The sequence below is a fragment of the Sus scrofa genome, chromosome 14, assembly GCF_054392235.1.
Source record: "Sus scrofa isolate SSC_HxYL_T2T_F1_AM1 chromosome 14, Sscrofa_HxYL_maternal_Yorkshire_Landrace_v2.0, whole genome shotgun sequence".
Taxonomy (NCBI): Eukaryota; Metazoa; Chordata; class Mammalia; order Artiodactyla; family Suidae; genus Sus; species Sus scrofa.
The window spans coordinates 104,185,665-104,207,015 of record NC_139396.1 but is presented as its reverse complement, the minus strand read 5'-3'; the positions used below and the strand labels follow the sequence as shown (position 1 = coordinate 104,207,015).

The window sequence follows — 21,351 nt, the reverse complement described above, 5'->3', positions numbered from 1 at the left end:
ATTGTAGAAAATACCTTGAGACAAATGAAAGTGAAAAATATAATACCAAAGTTTATTTTCCTTGAAATGTTTCCAGTTCATAAAAATTTTTATGATATGGTATTATTATATATATTTTATTTGGCTATACTTTTATCTTCTAAAGCTACTCTTGCACGCCTTATTTCCACTAAGATAATGTCTTCCTATTATCAAGCAAGCAATAAAGTCCAATGATCTATAAACTATTATAGAACAAAGAGAAATATGGAAATTCTTAATTGTGTATGTATTTTAAAAGTACAATTCTATCAAATTTCATGTAGCTATTACCAATCATTTCTGAAAAACAGTCACATCTGAGTTCCCCAAATAAATGGTTATGAAGTACCTACTGAAGCTGTGAGGTATTATGCCACACGGTGGGACACTATCAAACCTAGACCTTTCTCATGCACTTCAGACATGTGTATCCAACTGTTCACTATGTCCTCTGGGAGGTCTAATAGTCATACTAAACTTACTTTGTCCAAAATGAAACTCCTAATGCCTATGGCATAAACCAATACCATCCCCAGGCCTCCCAATTGTAAAGGCAACTCTAATCCTCCATTTGCTTAAGCCAAAATTTTGGTGCCCTCCTTACTGGATATACAGTGAGAAAATGCAGAGATATCTCAGCAAACTATTAGTTCCACCTTCAAAATAATAAAGACTTCGCAGTTCTCTATGCTGCCACAGCTAGTACCCTAGTCCAAACCATGATTGGCCTTACCCCAGGTAACTAAAATAGATTCTTAACTGATTTCTGCTTCCAGACTTGCCCATAGTCTATTCTCTTACAAAACTTATATATCACGTGCCTTCCCATATGATAAATAAGCAAAGTGACCATGTGTCACTTTGTTCTATGTGATAAATAAGATAAATAAGGAAAGTGACCATATGTCACTTTGTTCTATGTGATAAAATGCTATTAAATTTTCATAACTTTTTCCAATTTCCATATAGTCTATGAAAGAGATATGTCCAGACTCATCAAGAGAGAAGACCCAAATCAATAAAAATAAAAACGAAAAAGAAGATATAACTGAAACCAGAGAAATACAAAGGCTTGTAAGAGACTACTACAAATAACTATACTAATAAAATGGACAACCTGGAAGAAATAAACAAATTCTTAGAAAGGTACAATCTCCTAAGACTGAACGGGGAAGAAAGAAAATATAAACAGACAAATTACCAGTAATGAAACTGAATTACTAATTTTAAAACTCTCAGGAGTTCCCACTGTGGCTCAGCGGTAACAAACCAGTCTAGTATCCATGAGGATATGGGTTTGATACCTGGCCTTGCTCAGTGCGTTAAGGATCTGACATTGCTGAGCTAGGTTGCAGATGCAGCTCAGTCCTGGTATTGCTGTGGCTGTGGTGTAGGCCACAGCTGTAGCTCTGATTCAATGCCTAGCCTGGGAACTACCATATGCCATAGGTATGGCCCTAAAAAGACAAAAAAAATTCAACATCCATTTATGATAAGACTCTCCAGAAAGTGAGCACAGAGGGAACATATCTCAATATAATAAAGGCTATATATGACAAACCCCTATGCAAGAGTGAAAAGAAGAAAGCAATTCCTCTAAGATCAGGAACAAGACAAAGAGCCAATTCTCACTACTTTTATTCAACATAGCTTTGGAAGTCCTAGCCACAGCAATCATATAAGAAAAAGAAATAAAAAGAAATCCAAATTTTGGAGTTACCCTTGTCACTCAGCAGTAACAAACCCAACTAGTATCCATGAGGATGCAGACATGAGTTCAATCCCTGGCCCTGCTCAGTAGGTTAAGGATTTGGTGTTGTTGTGAGCTGTGGTGTAGGTTACAGACACAGCTCAGATCTGGCATTGTTCTAGCTATGGTGTAGGCCAGCACCTGCAGCTCTAATTTGACCCCTAGTCTGGAAATTTCCATATGCTATGGGTATGGCCCCCAAAAACAAAACAAAACAAACAAAAAGAATCCAAATTGCAAAGGAAGAAATAGAATTGTCACTGTTTGCAGATGACATGATGCTATATAAAGAAAATCCTAAGGACCCTACCAGAAGACTGCTAGAGCTCAACAATGAATTTGGTAAATTGTAGGATACAAAATTATATATAGAAATCTGTTGCATTTCTATATACTAACAACAAAGTATCAGAAAGAGAAATTAAAGAAACCAATCTTACTTACCATTCCATTGAAAAGAATAAAATACCTAGGAATAAACATACCTAAGGAGGAAAAAGACCTGTACACCTAAAACTTAAGGCTGATAAAAGAAATTGAAGACAACACAAATAGATGGAAAGATATATTGTGTTCTGGGATTGGATCAACATTTCTAAAATGACCATACTACCCAAGGCAATTTACAGATTCACTCAAATTACCAATGGCATTTTTCACAGAACTAGAGTAATTTTAAAATTTGAATGGAAACACAAAAGACCCTAAATAGCCAAAACAATCTTAAAAAGAACAGAGCTAAAGTAATCACAGCTCTTGACTTTGGACTATCCTACAAAGCTATAGTGATCAAAACAGCATGGTACTGACACAAAAACAGACACATAAATCAAGGTAACAGGATAGAGAGCCAGAAATAAACCTACACACTCATGGTCAATTAATCTACAACAAAGGAGGCAAAAGCATACAATGGAGAAAAGATGGTCTCTTGAGTAAGTGGTGCTGGGAAAACTGGACAGCTACATGTAAGAGAATGACATTAGAACATTCTATTATACTAGATACAAAAATAAACTCAAAATGGATCAAAGACCTAAATGTGAAACCAGAAGACTATAAAACTCCAAGACGAAAACATAGGTAGAATATTCTTTGACATAAATCATAGCAATATTTTTTGGATCTGACTCCTAAAGTAAAGGAAATAAAAGCAAAAATAAATGGGACCTAATGAAGCTTATAAGCTTTTGCAAAGCAAGGAAACCATCAACAAAACAAAAAGACAACCTACTGATTAGGAGAAGATATTAGCAAGTGATATAACTAATATCCTACATATGTAAACATATAATACAACTCAAAGGAAAAAAAAACTGATTTAGAAGATGGGCAGAAGAATAGGCATTTTTCCAGAGAGGAAATTCAGATAGCCAGCAGACATATGAAAAGATGTTCAATATGGCTAGTCGACAGGGAAATCAAAACCACAATGAGCTATCAACTCATACCTATCAAAATGGCTATTATTAAAAGAACACAAATAACAAATATTGCTGGGGATGTATAGAAAAGGGAACCCTCATACATTAATGAAGGGAATGTAAGTTGATTTAGCCATTGTGGAAAACACTATGGAAGTTTCTCAAAAAACTAAAAATGGAACTATTATATGACCCAGCAATTCCACTCCTGAGTATATATCTAAAAAAACAACAAAAAAACCACTAATTCAAAAAGATACATGCACCCGAATGTTCATAGCAGCTAAGTTGCTAAGCTATGTATAAAGCAACCTAACTGTCCATCAACAGTTGAATGGATAAAGAAGATGTGTTATAGGAGTTTCCATTGTGGCTCAGTGAGTTAAAAGCCCACTAGTATCCATAAGGATGTAGGTTTGATCCCTGGCCTTGTTCAGTGGGTTAAGGATCCAGTGTTGCTGAAAGCTGTAGTGTAGGTCACAGATGCAGCTTGGATTTGGCATTGTTGTGGTGTCGGCTGGTGGCTGCAGCTCCAATTTGGCCCCTAGCCCAGGAACTTCCATATGCCACAGGTGCAGCTCTAAAAAGAAAAAAAAATATGTGGTATTATGTGTATATATACACACATACACACACAAACACACATACAATGGGAAACTACTCAGCCATTAAAAAAAAAAAAAAAAGTTGCCATTTGCAGCAACATGGATGGACCTGGAGGCATTATGCTAAGTGAAGTAAAGACAAATACTCTATCATTTATATGTGGAATCTAAAAAATACAGCAAACTAGTGAATATAACAAAAAAGCAGACTCAGATACAGAGAACAAAAGGGTAGAGGAGTGGGAGGCACAAACTTATGTGTAAGATAGGCTCAAAAATGTCTTGTCTAACATATGGAATATAGCCAAAACAGCCAAATATATTGTAATAACTGTAAATGGAAAGTAACTTTTAAAATTACATAAAATTTAAACTTGAGAAAAACAAAAAACCCCACAATTACATGGAGACTAAAGAACATGCTACTAAAAAAACAAATGGGTAAGTGATAAAAATCAAAGGAGAAATTAAGAAATACCTCGAGACAAATGATAATGAAAGTACAACCATACAAAATCTATGGGATGCAGCAAAAACAGTTCTTATAGAGGGAAATTCACAGTGATACAGGCCTTAAGAAACAAGAAAAACTCAAACGACCTAATTAATCACCAAGAAGAATTAGAAAAAGCACAAATAAAACCAAAATCAGAAGAAAGGAGATAATAAAGATCAGAGAGGAAATAAATAGATTTTAAAATCAATAAAACCAAGAGCTGGTTCTTTAAAAAGTAATCAAAATTAACAAAACTTTAGCCAGACTCACCAAGAAGAAAAGATAAGACCCAAATGAACAAAATAAGAATGAAAAAGGAGAAATCACAACTAATATCACAGAAATATTAAAAAAACCATAAGAGAATACTATGAACAATATGCCAAAAAATCAACCTAGAGGAAATAGATATGTTTTTAGAAATATTAAGCCCACTAAAATTGAAATAAGAATAGAATATAACTTAAACAGACTGATCACTACAAGTGAAATAGAATCTGTATTAAAAAAACAAACAAACAGGGAGTTACCATGAGGCTCAGTGAAAATGAACCCAACTAATATCCATTAGGATGTGGGTTCAATTCCTAGCCTCACTCAGTGGGTTAAGGATCCAGAGTTGCTGTGAGCTATAGTATAGGATGCAGACACAGCTTATATCCTGCCTTACTATGTCTGTGGCATAGGCTGGCAGCTGCAGGTCTGATTAGACCCCTAGCCTGGGAACTTCTATGTGCTGCATGTGCAGTCCTAAAAAACAAACAAACAAACATGGAGTTCCTGTTGTGGCACAGTGGTTAACAAATCCAACTAGGAACCATGAGGTTGTGGGTTCGATCCCTGGCCTTGCTCAGTGGGTTAAGGATCTGGCGTTGCCGTGAGCTGTGGTGTAGGTTGCAGACGCAGCTCGGATCCCGCGTTGCTGTGGCTCTGGCGTAGGCTGGCAGCTACAGCTCCGATTAGACCCCTAGCCTGGGAACCTCCATATGCCACAGGAGCGGCCCAAGAAATGGCAAAAAGACAAAAAAAAAGACGATTGAAGAGGAGGAGCACTCCCAAAGACAGACATTTTATGAAGCCATCATCACCCTGATTGCAAAATCAAAGACACTGCAAAAAAAAAAAAAGAAAGAAAAGAAAATTATAAGTCAATATCTTTGATGAATATAAATTCAAAAATTCTCAAAGAATTATTAGCAAACTGAATCCAACAACACGTAAAAAAGATCATACACCATGGCCAAGTTGGATTCATTCCAGTGTCACAAGGATGGTATAACATATGCAAAAATCAATGGGATACAACACATCAATAAAAGACTGGAGTTCCCTGGTGGCCTAGCAGTTAAGTATCCACTTTGTCACTGCTGTGGCATAGGTTCAATCCCTGGCCCAGGAACTTCTGCATGCTATGGGTGTGGCCAAAAAAATACAAAATCAAAAACCACGTGACCATCTCAATAGATGCAGAAAAGGCATTTGATAAAGTTCAACATCCATTTATGATAAAATTCTCACCAAAACAGGTATAGAAGGAACATATCTCAACACAATAAAACCTATTTATGACAAATCCACAGCCAATATAATACTCAATTGTGAAAATCTGAAAGCCTTCCTGCTAAAATCTACAACACAAGGATGTCCACAATTACCACTTCTCTTCAACACAGTTTTGAAAGTGCTAGCCACAGCAATCAGACAAAAAGAAATAAAAGGTATTCAAAGTGGTAGAAAGAAGTAAAACTGTCATTATATGCAGATGACATGATAATATATATAGAATACCCTAAAGACTCCACACAAAAACTACTTGAACTGCTAAGTGAATTCAGCAAGATAGAAGATTAACAAACAGAAATCAGTTGCATTTCTTTTCACTAACAATGAAATATCAAAAACGGTATGTAAGAGTTCCTATTGTGGCTCAGTAGGTTAAGAACCCAAATATTATCCACCAGGATGCGGGTTTGATCCCTGACTTTGCTCAGTGGGTTGAGGATCCAGCACTGCCACAAGCTGTAGTGTAGGTCACATATATGACTCAGATCATAGGCTGCAGTAGTGTGGGCCAGCAGCTACAGCTCTGATTCAACCCCTAGCCCAAAAACTTTTTCATATGCCACAGGTGTGACCCTAAAAATGAAAAAAGGGAGGAGTGAACAAATGATCCCTTCTAAAATCACATTTAAAAAAAAAAAGGAGTTCCCATCATGGTTCAGTGGTAACAAACCTGACTAGTATCTATGAGGACATGGGTTCGACCCCTGACCTCACTCAGTGGGTTAAGGATCCGTCATTGCCATAAGCTGTGGTATAGGTCATAGATGTGACTCAGATCTGGTATTGCTATGGCTGTGGTAGCTCTGATTTGACCCCTAGCCTGGGAACTTCCATATGCCACAGGTATAGCCATAAATAGACCAAAAAAAAAACCAAACAAACAAACAACAACAACAACAAAACAACTTGGGAATACACCTGACCAAGGAGGTGAAAGACATATGCTGAGAACTACAAAATATTTTTAAAGTATAGTTGATTTATAGAATACAAAATGTTAAAAAAGGAAATGAAGATAATTCAAAGAAATGGAAAGATATCCCATGCTCTTGGAGTGAAGAATGTAATTAAAATAGCCACACTACCCAGAGCAATCTACAGACTTAATACAATCCCTATCAAATTACCCATGACCATTTCCCACAAAACTAGAACAAACAACCCTAAAATTAACATGGAACCATAAAAGATGCAGAGTTTACCAAAGCAATCCTTATGGGGGGAAAAAAAGCAAAAGGCATAATTCTCTCAGACTATACTATAAAGCTACAATAATCAAAACAGAATGGTATTGGCACAAAAACAGACATATGGAACAGAATAGAGAGCCCAGGGATAAACGCAGATATCTATGGTCTATTAATCTTTGAACAAGCAAGAATATACAAAGAGGAAAGAGAGAGTCTCTTCAACAAATGGTGTTGGAAAAGTTGGACAGCCACATGTAAATCAATGAAGCTAGAACACGCCCTCATACCATACACAAAAATAAATTCAAAATGGCTTAAAGACTTGAAAATAAGACATGATACCATAAACTCCTATAGGAGGTCATAAGCAAAACATTTTCTGACATAAATCATACCATGTTTTCTTAGATCAATCTCCCAAGGCAATAGAAATAAAAGCAAAAACAAACAAATGGGACCTAAAAAAATGTAAAGCTTTTGCACAGCAAAGGAAACCATAAACAAAGTGAAAAGACAACCTACAAACTGGGAGAAAATATTTGCAAAGGATGCAACAGACAAGGGGTTATATTCCAAAATATACAAATGGTTAATACAAATCAGTAACAAAAACAATAAAACAACCCAGTGGGCAGAAGACCAAATATATAATTCTCCAAAGAAGAAATACAGATGGTTAATAGACACATGAAAATATCCTATCATTAGTTATTAAAGAAATGTAAATCAAAACTACAATGAGGTACCACCTTACATGGATCAGAATGTTCATCATTAAAAATTCTACAAATAGTAAATGTTGGAGAGGGCATGGAGGAAAGGGAACCCTCTTACACTGCTGGTGGGAAGGTAAATTAGCACAGTCACTATGGAGGTTCCTCAAAAAACTAAATGAGAGTTGCAGTTATGATCCAGCAATCTCACTCCTGGGCATATACCCAGATAAAACTATAATTCAAATAGATATATGCATATCTATTTGATAGCAACACTATTTACAATACCCAAGACATGAAAACAACCTAAATATCCATTGGAAGATGAAAGGATAAAGAAGATGTATATATGCATACACACTCACACATATACATACACACACATACAATAGAATGTTGCTAGGCCATAAAAAAGAATGAAATAATGTCATTTGCAGCAACTTGGATGTATCTAGAGATTATCATACTAAGTGAAGTACATCAGAAAAGGAAAAGACAAATATTTTATTATATCACTTATATGTAGAATCTAAACTGTAATACAAATGAACATATCTACAAAAGAGACTCAGAGAACAGACTTGTGGTTGCTAAGCAGGAGAGGGTGAGGGAGGAGAGGATTTGGAGTTTGGGGTTAGCAGATGCAAACTAGTATATATAGGATGAATAAACAACAAGGTCCTATTGTGTAGCACAGGGAGCTATACTCAATATCCTGTGATAAGCCGTAATGGAAAATAACACATTATGTATAACTGAGTCACTTTGCCGTACATTAGAAATTAATACAACACTATAAATCAACTATATTTCAAGCTTTGTTTAAATTATATACAAATGTTTTAAAAATAGTTGCACAACAACAAAAGAGACATATGAATGCATGGCTTTCACTATGTCACTTACGTCAGTTACATTCACTTTGCAGTGCAATTGTTCTTTCAGTTATTTTCAAGCGGCCAAACCAAGGTAGGGATTCTCTTCAAATATCTGATTGGGGTGCATAATTCAACTTCAGGAAATTTGTTCTTTTCCTTTTCCTCTTCTTCATTTTGTCTCTCTTATTTCACTATGACCACCTTCTTCAACTAGAGATCATGAAGTACGTATAAATGGAAAGAGAAAAGTATTGGGGAATATTGGTATTATCTAGAAAGATATGACTATTCACTGACTAACCATTTTAAAAAGATGTTCTTAAAATAAAGCCCTACCCCATACCATTTATAATAAGTCTAATAATGTGTTAAAGGCCTATCTTTAAAATTATAAAGATAAAATGAGATTTATGTCCTTTAGAGTAAAATGATTTAACAGTCTTTTTTTTTTTTTTTTTTTTGGCTATTTTAGGCCTGCACACTATAATGGAAAAAGACCGATGAAAAAACTCAGTCTCAATTATAATTGAAGAAATATAAGTAATCCAGCTCATATTCATTTGATAGTCAAAAATTTTAATGTATGGGGATGAGGAAAAAAAAATAGACCTGTGGTTGCCGAGGGGGAGGGGGAGGGAGTGGGATGGACTGGGAATTTGGGGTTAAGAGATGAAAACATTGCCTTTGGAATAAGCAATGAGATCCTGCTGTATAGCACTGGGAACTATATCTAATCACTTATGATGGAGCATGATAATGTGAGAAAAAAGAATGTTTACATGTATGTGTAACTGGGTCACCTTGCTGTACAGTAGAAATTGAAAGAACACTGTAAACCAGCTTTAGTGGAAAAAATAAAAATCATTATAAAATAAATAAAATTAATAATAATAATAATTAAAAAGATACACGCACCCCACTATTCATTCAGAACTGTTTACAATAGCCAAGATGTGGAAGCAACTTAAATGTCCATCAACAGAAGAATGGATAAAGAAGATTTGGTACAATGGAATATTAGTCATAAAAAAGAATGAAACAATGCCATTTGTAACAACATGAATGGACCTAGAGATTATAATACTAAGCAATATAAGTCAGTCAGAGAAAGACAAATATCACATGATATTATTTACATGTGGAATCTAATAAAAATGATAGAAATAAACTTATTTATAAAACAGAAATAGACACAGATTTTGAAAACAAATTTATGGTTACAAAAGAGAAACATCAGGTGGAGGGATAAGTTAGGAGTTTGGGATTAACATATACACACTGCTGTATGGAAAATAGATAAGCAACAAGGACCTACTGTAGAGCACAGGGAACTCTACTCAATATTCCGTCATGGCGCAGTGGTTAACGAATCCGACTAGGAACCATGAGGTTGCGGGTTCAATCCCTGGCCTTGCTCAGTGGGTTAAGGATCCGGCGCTGCCGTGAGGTGTGGTGTAGGTTGCAGACGCGGCTTGGATCCCGCGTTGCTGTGGCTCTGGCATAGGCCGGCGGCTACAGCTCCAATTGGACCCCTAGCCTGGGAACCTCCATGTGCCGCAGGAGCAGCCCAAGAAACAGCAAAAAGACAAAAAAAAAAAAAATTCTGTGATAACCTATATGGGAAAGAATCTGAAGCAGTATGAATATATGTACAACTGAATCACTTTGCTGTACACCTGAAACTACCACAATATTGTAAAGCAACTACATTCCACTAAAGTAAAATAAATGTATGGGGGTAAAATAGGGGGAAGAATAAAAATGAAATAGGAAACTCGAATCAGGGTTGGTATCAATTGTTAGAATCACTTTGGAAGTAATTTTACTCTACACAATCAAATTCAAAGTGTAACATACCCCTTCACAGAAATCAAAGGGCATTTCAAAACCACTAGGAAATTTTTGTAGTGCATTTACATGAACAGTTAATAATAAAAACAGGATTCAACTATATGCTGTCTATAAGAGACTTAAACTTTAGATCTAAGGACACACATAGACTAAAAATGAAAAGAGAGAAAAGATATTCTACATAAATGGTAACCAAAAGAGAGCAAGAGTGGCTATACTAATCCAATAAGATATACTTTATGTCAAAAACTATTCAGAAACAAAAAAGGACCTTATGTAATGATCAAAGGGTCAATTCATGAAGGAGATAAAACAATTTTAAATATTTATGCACCAAACCTCAGATCTCCCAAATACATGAAGCAAATATTGACAGAATTGAAGGGAGAAAAAGGCAATTGCAAAACAGTAGGAGACTTAAATGCCCCACTTTTCAAAAATGGATTAAAAAAAAAAGATCAATAAGGAAATACAGGACTTGAACAACACTACAGACTAATTAGACATAACATATACAAAACACTTAAGAGCAGGATATAATTTCTTCTTAAGTACGCATGAATAGATCACATATTGGGACACAAACAAGTCTTAATAAATTCAAGGATACTGAAAGTTTACAAAATATATTTTCCAATCACAATGGAATAAAACTAGAAATCAAAGCAGAAGGAAAACTGGAAAATCCACAAATCCATGGAATCAGTCAATACACTGTTAAAGAACCAAAGGGTCAAAGAAGTTAAAAGGCAAATTAGAAAGTACCTTGAAACAAATGAAAATGAAATACATAACACCAAAAATAAAGAGATGTAGTGAAAACAGTGCTAAGAGAAAGGTTTATAGTTGTAATGAGCACACTATTTTAAAATCTTAAATAAAAAAAATCTAACTTTATACCTTAAGAGACTAAAGAACTAAACCCAAACTTAGAAGACAAAAGAATATAGTAAAGAGTAAAGCAGAGAGAGATAAAATTGTTAATTTTTTTTTAATTTGAAAAGATCAACAAAACTAATACAGCCATCCTTCAGTATCCACAGGGTATTGGTTCCAGGAGTCCACACATATACCAAAATCTGAGGAAGTTCAAGTCCTTTATATAAAATGGTGTAATTTCATTGACCCTGTGTACCCATGGGTTTCATGCAAACCCTATGAATATAGAGGACCAACTGTGTAGTTACTGGAAAAAAAAATAATCTGCATATAAGTGGACCCACACAGTTCAAACTTGTGTTGTTCAAGAGTTAACTGTAGTTTTTTTTTTTTTGAAGAAATCAAATTTTGACCAGATTAAAAACGATTCAAATAAAAATCAGAAATGAGAGCATTACAATTCATGCCATATAGATAAAGGTGAATATTCTGAACAAATGTACACCAAAAAAAGAAAAGAAAAAAGAAAATGGATAACCTAGAAGAATGGATACAGTTCTGGAAACATATAACTTACCAAGACTGAATCATGAAAAAAATCTGAACAAGCCTATAACAACTAAGGAGACTGAATCAGTAACCAAAATCTCCAAATAAAGAAAAGCCCATTACCAAATGGCTTCACTGGAGAATTCTACAAAACATTTTAAGAATTAATGCCAGTCCTTCTTAAACTCTTTCCCCACCCCCACCCCCAAAAAAATGGGAGAGGAGAGAACACAAACTCACTTTAGAGGCCAGCAGCACTCCGAAAACAAAACAAGACCCTCCCCCAAAATACTACAGTACAATGTCCCTGATGATTATTGATGCAAAATCCTTAAGAAAATACTAACCAACCAAATTCAACAGCACAGTTAAAAGTTTTACACCATGACCTAGTGGGATTTATTCTTGGAATGCAAGAACAGTTTTAATATTACCCCCCCATTACACCCTCCCATATTAACAGAAAGAACAAAAAACATTATCATTTAAACTGATGAAAAAAAGCATTTGAAAATTTTCAACACCCATTCATCATAAAAACACAAACTAGGAATAGAAGAAAACTACCTCTACATAATAAAAGCAACATAAAAACCCACAACAAATATAATATTCAGTGGTGAAAGACTGAAAGCTTGTCCTCTAAAATCAGCAACAAGGCAAGAATGCCTGCTTTCACCACTTCTATTCAACACAGTAATGAAGTTCTAGCAAGAGCAATCAGGTCAGAAAAATAAATTCAAAAGGCATTCATGTCAGAAAGGAAGAATAAAATTGTCTCTGTTCACAGATGTCATGATCTCATCTGGAGGAAAAGTCCCCACCACCACCCCCACAAACATAGAGAGAGAAGGAGGGAGAGAGAAAACATTATAACTAATTTAAAAATTCAGTAGGGTTGCAGGAAACAAAAATCAACATACAAAAATCAGTTGTATTTTTAAACACTAACAAAGAACAATCCAAAAAGGAAATTAAAAAAAAAAAATCCCACTTACAATAGCTTCAAATAATGAATAAACCTAACCAAGGAGACAAAAGACCCATATACTGAAAATTACAAAACACTGCTGAATGAAAAAAAGATGACAAATAAATAGAAACACATACATATTAGTGGACTGGAAGACTAAATACTATTAGGATGTACATACTACCCGAAGTGACCTACAGATTCAATTCAATCCCTGCTAAAATCCCAATGACAATCTACAGATAGAGAAAAATACTTTTGGAATCACAAGGAACCCTGGGTGGCCAAAACAATCTCTGGGGGGGAAAAAAAAAAAAGAACTTGCAGCTCCTCACACTTTGATTTCAAAACTTATTACAAAGCTACAGTGATCACAACTACGAAGCTGTGATGCTGACATACAACAGATACATAGACCAATGGAACATAAAAGAGAGCCCAGAAATAAACCCTCACATATATGTTCAAATAATTTTTGACAAGGGTGCCAAGACCTTTCGCTGGGCAAAGAGCAGTCTTTTCAATAAAATGGCCAGGAAAACTGGATATCCACACACGAATGAAGTCAGACACTTAACAGCATATACAAAGTCTACCTGATATGGATTAAAGAAGCAAATGTAAGAACTAAAACTAACATTTCTAGGAGTTTCAATGGTGGCTGAGTAGTAACGAACCTGACTACTATTCATGAGGATGCAGGTCCGATCCCTGGCCTCCCTCAGTGGGTTAAGGATCCAGCACTGCTGTGAGCTGTGATGTAGATTGCAGATGTGGCTCAGATCCTGTGTTGCTGTGTCGAAGGCAGGCAGCTACAGCTATGATTCAACCCCTCACCTGGGAAATTCCATATGCCACACATGCAGCCCTAAAAAAAGCAAATCAAAAACAAACAAACAAAAAAACACTAACATTTCTAGAAAAAAACAGGGCAAAATTTTTATGATAACAGATTTGGCAATGATTTCTTAGATAGGGCATCAAAAGTACAGGCAACAAAAGAAAAAATAAGTTGAACTATACCAAAACTTAAAACTGTGCATCAAAAAACAATGTTCCTGTTGTGGCTCAGTGGTTAACGAAACTGACTAGCATCAATGAGAACGTGGGTTCAATCCCCAGCCTTGCCCAGCTGGTGAAGGATTTGGCATTGCCATGAGCTGTGGTGTAGCTCGCAGATGAGACTCAGATCCCACGTTGCTGTAGCTGTGGTGTAGGCTGGCAGTTATAGCTCTGATTTGACCCCTAGCCTGGGAACCTCCATGTACCTCAAGTCAGTGCGGCCTTAAAAAAAAAAAAAAGAATTCAGACTAACTCCAAGACATATCCTACTAGAACTATTAGACTGTAAAAACAAAAATTCCTCAGTGCCTCCAGGGGGGAAAAAAATTTAAGGGCAAAGGAATTAGAATACTGGATTCATCAAAAACATGTAAATTAATGCAACTTAGAGCAGGATTTTCAACACACTTGAGCAAGAATATGTGAACTATATTGAGCCAAGTGGGAAGTGGCCTTCTTCCTGAGGCTCTGGAAGGTGCAGAGTAGAGCAATACCTATCAGGCCTGAAGGTTTGATTTGACCTTTGACCCTTTCAGTTAATTGATTGGGCTTAGTACAGATGAGATCAATAACATTCCCTGAGTGTTAAATAGCCTCTAGTTCTGCAGCAATCACTCCATACTATCCTCATTTGGGAATGGAATGGGAAGAAAATTACCATTATTTGTGTTTGAGACATTCCTTGATCACTTTTATTTTTTCATATAGGTAACTAATCTAATCTTCACAAACCAGCAAAGTATCTGAGTATCATTACAGGTTGCCATCCGCACCCTGCAAACTGAGAGACTCCAAATCTGAATCTCTGCTTGCGAAGGGAAGAGGAGCTCTTCATGAAGAAGTTTAAATTTGGAAATTCCAGGGTAATTTTTCCCATTAAGCCATCTTTAGCCTTTGTCGATTGCGCCGGGATTATTTCAGACCAAGTTAGGGAGGCCTGGGACTTTTTCTGCTTTCCTGAGCTGAGATAAGAGACCTAGCAGGCCCAAGTCTTTTCCATCTCCCAGGCTTGTAAAGCTCCAAATTCTTTCTGAACTTCACAGAGTATTTCATCATTCGTGAACTAGGGAGAAAAAAAAAAAATCCCAGGGCCACTTCAATTCTTCCATGATAGCTCTTTTGGTTTGGGGAAGATTTTTATCCTGTTAAATTTTAAACATACTTGAAAGAGACAAGATGAAGATAATGAACCTGATGACCCCATCACTCACCTCTGATGTATAGCAACACCTGGCCCATTTTATTTCATCCACCCACCCATTCTACTCCTCTCCTCAAATGCGCCACCATCCGAAATTATTCTGAAGTGATTCCCGGATACATCATTTCACTCAAAAATACGCCCATGTTTATCTCTAAAATATAAAAATCTTTTTTTAACCACCTCTACATTGCTGAATATTTAGGTTGGTTCCACTTTTTCTTTTTTTCTAGTTTTATTGAGTTATATTGGCAAGAAGTCCCTTTTAATGTAACCAAAAAGTTCATTTTTAAATCCCTGACCCTCTCAGCAAGTCCGCATTCCACCATACAGCAACCACAGACAATTATACCAGTGACATGAGCTGGCTCCAACCTATAAGCCTATATTTTTTAAAAATGAAAGCTCAGGGAGTTCCCGTCGTGGCGCAGTGGTTAACGAATCCGACTAGGAACCATGAGGTTGCGGGTTCGGTCCCTGCCCTTGCTCAGTGGGTTAACGATCCGGCGTTGCCGTGAGCTGTGGTGTAGGTTGCAGACGCGGCTCGGATCCCGAGTTGCTGTGGCTCTGGCATAGGCCGGTGACCACAGCTCCGATTCGACCCCTAGCCTGGGAACCTCCATATGCCGCGGGAGCGGCCCAGGAAATAGCAACAACAACAAAAAAGACAAAAGACAAAAAAAAAAAAAAAAAAAAGAAAGCTCAGACTCCTGTAAAACACTAGTATATCAGCTAGGCTGTCTCCCACTGAAGAAACTCACCCTGGGAAGCCGTGCTGAGTCTCCAGTCCAGGGTCTTTGGGAGAAAAACTGATGAGCTCTGGAGAGGCACAAACACACCTCTGAGGTGCTCACCCTGGACATAGCTCCACCCCAGCCACACTTAATCACTTTATCTAACCCACCTTTTCAAAACCCAGCTTCTCCTCATTAAGGACCAACTGAATCTCATGTTCTTATTTAACCTCCTTATTACCCTTATAACATAGATACTATTTTATCCCCACTTAGGCCTGAGAACTCTGGGAGTAGAGAGGTTTAGACCAAAGTGAGCTTCTGACCAAACCACTGTGACCTCTGACCTCATGCTTGTCACTGTCACCCTAGTATGTTATAGACCACAGACTGTGTGAGGACAGGAGCCTTGTCAGGCTCACAGATGATCCACATTGTCGACATATAATTGGCTAAGGAACTAAGAATGGAAGCCTGAGAGGCCAGAAACTAATAGTGAACAAGGATTGCAGACACTGGTTCATTTGCTAATTCATCTTACCCTTAAAACAGCTCTCCAGATAACCCAAACCTCCATTTTACAGATGAGGAAATTGAAAGCTTTTAGGGTTTTCTTCCCACATGTGTGAGAGAAGGTTATTTTATACTCAGGTATGGAAAATACAACACATGCTTGACAGCTGTTTCAGATTAATTCATCTGAATTCTGAAGGGTCCACATGTCCCCCTTTCTGTTTAAATAAATAGCTATAAATTTATGTGGCAGGCCCATAGAATAGATCTTTCGTACATTACCTTACTTAAATCTTACAGTGGCCCTATATAAATATATAATATGCATATCCATGGATTCTAAGAAGAGGAAAATTCCTAGAAAAACATAAAGCAGATGAAAGGTTTGTAATTGAGCAATAGCTGAAATGAAGGTGAGAGAGAGCACATGTTTCTGGCTTAATTCCAACATGAATCATGCCTCACCAACCAAAATGAAGAAGCGTGAGGAACAGACCTGACGGGCAGATGAAATCAAGGGAGGTGATGTTAATAGGTTGGCACTATAGTTGGGTCTTATGCTGTCTGCTTGGGGTCTGAGGCTCAACTGGCCCATTTGGCAGTATCAGGTGCTTTGAGGGAGGTGAGGGGAATATTTGGGGAGCTGGAAGTGTTGGAGATAGACCAAGAGAGCAGAGCAAATCAAAATAAGTTTGGGCCAAACCTGATTTCTCTGGATCCCCCCTCAATAATTCAAAGTTCAGATCAACTTTGCGGGGGGGTATATTTTTTCTCTCAGAACCTTGAATTCACACTCAATGGCCAGCTTTCCTGTGCCTCCTCCATAAAGCTGCTTCCAAAAACCGCTTTTTACTAGACATCTTCACTTCCCCACTTTACATTTTTTTTTCAACTCCAGTCAGTCCTGCCCCTGTTTCCATCCCATCATTTAGACATCACTGGCAAAAGCCAACAAACCAGCCCCTCGAATGCCTGATCTTGTGGTTCATCCTTTCCCTAAGTCATCAAACTTCGCTAACCACATCTTTTTTTAATTCTTAAATTCTGATTTCAGATTCTCTAAGGTAACCTTGGCTTCAAGGGGTGTCCACTGAGACTTTTATACTTTAAAATATGTCAAAACAGTAAGAGCCCAAGATATACCAGGTCCTGTGTATTGAGGCTTGTGATACAGCTGTGAAAAACATGAACGCAGGCTCCGAGCTCAGAAAAACCGACTTTTTCTGAACTTTAGATGAACTTTTTTTTTTTTTTTTTTTGCCTTTTGTAGGGCCGCTCCCGTGGCACATGGAGGTTCCCAGGCTAGGGGTCGAATCGGAGCTGTAGCCGCCAGCCTACACCAGAGCCACAGCAATGCAGCATCCGAGCCGCATCTGCGACCTACACCACAGCTCACAGCAACCCTGGATCCTTAACGCACTGAGCAAGGCCAGGAATCGAACTGCAATCTCATGGTTCCTAGTCGGATTCGTTAACCACTGAGCAACCATGGGAACTCCTAGATGAACTTTTAAAAGTACTTAACTCCCAATGATCACCTGCAAGGAAAAGTCAGACTTTCTAGCAAGCCTAACAGGGAGTTTCATGACCTGGCCACTACTTCCATTTCAACCTTACCTTTGAGACTCCATGACTTTCTGCAAACTCTTAGCTCTAACCAGGCTTGGCCACTTCCAGGCACTGAGATATCCTCTGCCCTTCTAGCCTACACCTCGGCTTCAGGTGCCATGAAGAAAAGCTTCAGGTGACTTGAGAGGAAAACAACCAAAAGCCAATTGATTAACATGGCAATCTGACGAAAATGATCATCTGGGGAAAAAGAGAAGGAAAAAGGCAACATTAACTACAGATGGGCTTAAAAATGTGGTGCTCTGTAGTTTTGTTTTCCCTGTTTTTCTCTAGGGTTTACACACCCACACTTCTCTGAATTTTGCTATTTCCTCTACTTTTTGGATCCAATGAATTTTTTTTTTTTACTCATTTTCCCCATTGTTTTTGAGATATTCAAAGTTAAGTGCCCCCAAATATGGTTCGTCCCCAATTTGCCTACTTCAAAAATACAACATTTTTCTTCTACTTGGAGTTTTGAAGCAGAATATTGCATTCATTATTTATCAAATAAATATATCTAAGCTCCTACTATGGTATTTGTTATATCCAAATTTAAGTCATTTTTTTCTTCATTTTTATTTTTACAAAGGTGTTGCTTTGCCTCTAGATACTTTTCTTTCTTCCTTTCTCAAAGGGAATGTATATGCTTAAAGGGAAATTATTAAGAAGTTTCAATTTCTCTCATCCCTTCCCCTATGCCAAAATGTTGGTCATTCATGATGACAGTTGATCTCTGTTGAACTGTATGCCATGTGCAACAATATTCCACAATATTCCATGAAGATGCCTGGGAGGGTTAATCACAAGGTCAAAAGCCTAGTGAAGTCAACTGAGAACAGGTCAAAGACCCCACAGGAGCCCCCAGACCAGCCCAGGAAGTCCACACCTAGATTTCTGAGAGCCTTATCTAATCACAATGTTAGCACAAGTTCATGGGCCTGATGCACAGTGAAGCTAGTAAACAATACAGAAATGTCAGAGTTTGGAGCAGAGAAAGGTTTATTGTAGGGCCATGCCAGGAGGCAAGGGACTTGTGCTCCCCCAAAAGCCCAAACACTCTGAACAAAATTGTAAAGCTTTTTTTTTTAGGGTGTCATCCACTGCATATGGAATTTCCCAGGCTAGGGGTCGAATCGTAGCTACAGCTAGTGACCTACACCACAGCCACAGCAATGCAGGATCCTGAGCCTCATCTACAATCTACACTACAACTCATGGCAATGCCCCATCCTTTACCCAATGAGTGAGGCCAGGGATTGAACGAGCAACCTCATGGTCTCATGGTTCCTAGTCGGATTGGTTTCCGCTGTGCCACAATGGGAACTCCGTAAAGCATTTCTAAAAGCCAGGTGAGGTGGGGAGGGGATTCATCTTGTGATTGAGTGATAGTGAGGTAACAGGGCAGGGTCAGAAGGGTTAATATTACCAATCTTTAGGCCCTAGGAGGAGGCTTGTGGGCTATGTGGTCATGTCATCAAGTAGTTAACATCTTCCATTTGGTGGGGGGATTTTCACATTTGTAAAACCACTCAGGAAATGTGCATCAGACACTGTTTTCTAGGTACTTCAGAGAGGAGCTAAAGCAGAGGATTTGGGTATAGGATCTGCCCCCTTTCCTAAGGCCCTACAGTGTCCTCCTGGGCTCAAAAGTCTTTCCTGTCTCCTGCTTCTTTTCTTTCTTTCTTCTTTCCCTCCCTTCCTTCCTCCTTTCTTCCTTTCTTTCTTTCTAATCTTGGAGAGGCAGCAGTGAGTACCTTGGAGTGAGATCTTAGTTTTCTTAATTTTCTGCTCAGGAATTGAACCTGGGCAGCCTGGTTGATAATTCTAGTGGAACCCTGGCCACTAAACTAACTAGAGGCTAGAAGCAGAATTGCCCTGATTCTTGCCCCCTCTTGAAATCGAGAATGTTTCAAGGCAGCACAAACTGTGAAAACAGGTATAAAGTTTATTGTTAGAGCCCCTGTACCATGTGTGGGAGAGCACACAGAGGAGTAGCTTATTTAAGTCAGAAGCAAAGAAGTAAGGCACACCCTAAAGAGGAGTGCAGGTGTGGGCATCCCCGAGTGAGGAGTGCACCAGAGAGGTGATATAAATTACTTATACAGCCTAGCTCTTCTGGGTCTTTGTTCACCTTTGGCCAATTATCTTTTTGTTTTATTTCTCACACCTGACTGGACACAGCACCCTCCCCGATATGCATGTGCATCTTTTGACAAAGATGGATTCCAGAGCAAAGGGTGCTTGGACAGTATCAGGACTTATTATGGCCCGGTCCCCACTCCCTTTTTGACCCTTGGGAGTCTTACTGCGCATGTGTGATTGGGGAGGTCTCCTTGACCCAGGGAGTGACTGAAGTGGTCATCTTCTCTTTCTCCTCCAGCAGAGCTCAGCTCCTGCCATTAACTTTTTCCTTGAAGTGTCAAAGAGAAACAGGGCCCAATTTACTCGGCTTAACAAGTCTCAGCTGTTCTCAGCCCAGGGGCCCCCCTCTATCTCCTACCTCATTTCTTTAGTTCTTTTCTTTCTTCCTTTCTATTTTCTTTCTTTCTTTGTCAAGCCCACAGCATGTGGAAGTTCCTGGGCCAGAGACAGAATCTAAGCCACAGCAGCGATCCTAGTCACTGCAGTGACAACACCAGATCCCTAACCCACTGTGCCAAAAGAGATCTCCTTGTTCCCTGTTTCTTAGTTTCAGGATAATGCCTTCAGTTTCTTAGGCTTCCCAGAGTTCCAAAGAGCAAATTCAAACAGTTGCTAATCAGGGAAGTAAGGGAAAGCAGAAACAAAGGAGGAACCATCTATAAATTATACTGCAGCAATTAAAGTAGGATCCTGGCTCCTCCTGAAGGAATATGCATAACAGTATCTCTGGGTTCTTCTGCAGAGCTAAGGTCCCCATTCACACAGAGGATGGTAACTTCAAGCTGAGTACAAGATTCCCAGAGCACGTCTCTGTTACCTCACCACCAACCGGTCAGAAGAAGTCACGAATCCTGAAGCCCTCAGCCCAAATTTTCCCTACTTTTCCCTGAAAACCATCAGAGAGTTCAGGCTGTGTGTGTGTGTGTGTGTGTGTGTGGAGGGGTGGGGGCGGGCAGGCACGAGCCACCCATCTCCTTGCACGTCTCCAAACTCTGACCTTTCAGTTTGTTGGCCTCACTGTACATCAGGGCATAAACTTGGACTAACAATTTTGGTTCAGTTACTCTAACAAATACAAAGTACTATCTGGGAAATCGCCTTTAAAATCCTTTAAAAATTCTAAAAGTCAGCAAAACAGGAAATGCTATGTTAAAAGATTCACAAAATATTAGTATAAACAGAAAAGTTATTCT

At 38.1% G+C, this 21,351-nt stretch overlaps 2 long non-coding RNA genes across 2 annotated transcripts in view; both read right to left on the bottom strand.

Annotated features, from left to right (window-relative positions):
- The window catches only part of LOC110256704 (uncharacterized), a 64,848-nt gene extending 46,634 nt beyond the window's left edge, over positions 1-18,214 (bottom strand). The window contains exons 1-2 of the long non-coding RNA XR_014828216.1: positions 18,023-18,214; positions 8,672-8,853 (exon numbers count right to left, since the gene is read on the bottom strand). This is a non-coding gene — a long non-coding RNA (uncharacterized LOC110256704). The remainder of the gene's footprint in view (positions 1-8,671; positions 8,854-18,022) is intronic.
- On the bottom strand, positions 11,755-16,026 carry LOC110256703 (uncharacterized). Its single transcript, XR_014828215.1, has 3 exons — positions 15,920-16,026; positions 14,616-15,020; positions 11,755-13,763 (listed from the first exon to the last, which is right to left on the bottom strand). It is a non-coding gene; the product is annotated as an uncharacterized LOC110256703 (long non-coding RNA).
- Positions 18,215-21,351: the final 3,137 nt, after the last annotated feature.